The 2,094-nt window shown below is 30.0% G+C and overlaps 1 protein-coding gene across 1 annotated transcript in view; it reads left to right on the forward strand.

Moving 5' to 3' along the window:
* Window positions 1–1,345: 1,345 nt before the first annotated feature.
* LOC109861196 overlaps window positions 1,346–2,094 on the forward strand; it is an 8,163-nt gene continuing 7,414 nt past the window's right edge. The window contains exons 1-2 of the mRNA XM_020440743.1: window positions 1,346–1,357; window positions 1,629–1,695. The gene's annotated coding sequence lies outside the window, so the exon portion shown is untranslated. The remainder of the gene's footprint in view (window positions 1,358–1,628; window positions 1,696–2,094) is intronic.

The following is a 2,094-nucleotide window of genomic DNA, read 5'->3' on the forward strand; positions in this document are numbered from 1 at the left end:
GTTCTTCCTCACTAATGAACACTGTGTTACACAGTTTCGTCTGTGTGCGTAACTGGAAAGCACCCTTAAATTGACGCGGTGCAGCCGGGCCAAGTTTTTTTGTATTAAATATTTTTTATTTTCAAATTCCACATGAGTTTTTGACTTTTCACACAAAGCGAACTCTACATATAATGATTGTCTATCAATGACGGACAAAATGTGTCCGTAGATTCATTATCAAGTTCTTAAATCTCTTTTATAAACATATATATTTTTTATATTATTTTAAGTATACTTTATAATTTTTAAAGTAAAAATGAAGCCGGTAGTCCACAGGTAGTGATGGTTAAAAGAAAATTCTGTTATTAAAACTATTATTGGGACCAGTGATGATAGATTAAGCCGGCCAGCACCAAGAGCACCGAAGTGGTGGAGGCACGCACACAAGCAAGAACCGCCGTCCGTGTACGTAACGTCCTTTGACTATATAAACCTGGACTTTAAATTTTTTTCCGAGATTTACAGTTTTGGAAAAAGTTACGTAATATTATTGATGATAGTAAAACATTTTAAGATGCATTATATTTTTTTTAGGAATTATTACATAAGTAGTTAACTGAAAAGTTAACTGAAAAAATTCAAAAGTTCTTTGAATATTGCAAGTTATTAGTGTTCTTGTTTTATATATTTTTGTTTTGTAAATTATGACAAGAATCTACATTTTTCAGACATATAATCTCACACAAAATATTTAATTTATATTGTACAAAATTCAATTAATGAATATATTATATTCATATGATATGTTATATGAATTACATACTTTAGGATTATACTTCTGTAAAATGTAGATTCTTTTCGTGATTTACAAATTAAAAATATAGAACAATTATTAATACTACTAATATAGTTTACATATATATTAAATGTTTTTCAATATTCTAAAAACTTTTAAATATTAGCACACAGTTAACTTATATTAAGAATTAATAAAAATATTATAATAAATGCATCTTGAGATGTTTAACTCATTCTTATCAATAATATTATATACTTTTTTCAAGACTTAGTCTTGGAAAAGCATTTTGCGTTGTCATACGATACAAGCGCGCAACGTGAAACGTGTCTTTCTAGCCAGTGTTTTGCTCGCATAGCGGGCTTGGTGGAAACGAAGCAGAACATAATATGTCTGCGCTCTTCCACGAGCCGAACAGCCGAGCGTGACGTTACCTTTGACTATATAAACCTGAACTGCTAGTGGCAAAAAAAAGTTGAAGTCAACATGTGTAAAGAGTGCCACCATGGCCTTATACCAAGAACTAAAGTGTCATGACGTCACGGCCGTGATCTGTACATTGGAAACTGGGAAGATTAGGTTTTGTTTATGCAGGCAATAATCTTTAACTTATGCCAAAACCGGTAAAGTTTAACTATAGAATTTTAATGCTTCTGTTTATACAAAATTATTGAATACGTATAAACAGAAGTATTGAAATCCTATAGTTAAACTTTATTGGTTCCGACATAAGTTAACGGTTAAACAGGCAAAATTGCCCGCATAAACAAGGTCTTAGTAAAAGCTACAACTTCTTTTACATATGTTTGTAGAAAATATAGAACGATAATGGGTCGTTATTGTTTTATAGAAAAGTGTCGTACAACTAAATACAAGCGCCAACACGAAGATAATGACACAAATTTGGGATTTTTTGGGTACGTTTCAGCTCATGTTTTTGTAACCTAAAATACTTTATAAAATTGTAGATTGCATGTTTTTTTTCATTCTGTACGTATTGTTTTGTCGCAACATCAGATATTCTAATAAGTAGATGAAATGTTATGACTTAAAATAATGTTGTTTTTATTTTGAAGACGTACGTACACGTATACTTACAGTATGTATTATAAAAAATTCTAAATATAAAGTGTGTGATACTCTAAAAACTTACCTTTTCAAAAAAAGGTAAAAATAGGCGCCAAGTACACGCACAACACGTATTGTATTTAAATTAAATTATTTTTTTATTTATACTCCAAAAACTTCTTTCTCTCTAAAACCTGTTTTACAACATTTATATACTACAAAACATTCTTTCTCTAAAAACCCGTTTT

The sequence above is a fragment of the Pseudomyrmex gracilis genome, unplaced genomic scaffold (genome assembly GCF_002006095.1).
Source record: "Pseudomyrmex gracilis isolate BER0280 unplaced genomic scaffold, ASM200609v1 scaffold_630, whole genome shotgun sequence".
NCBI lineage: Eukaryota > Metazoa > Arthropoda > Insecta > Hymenoptera > Formicidae > Pseudomyrmex > Pseudomyrmex gracilis.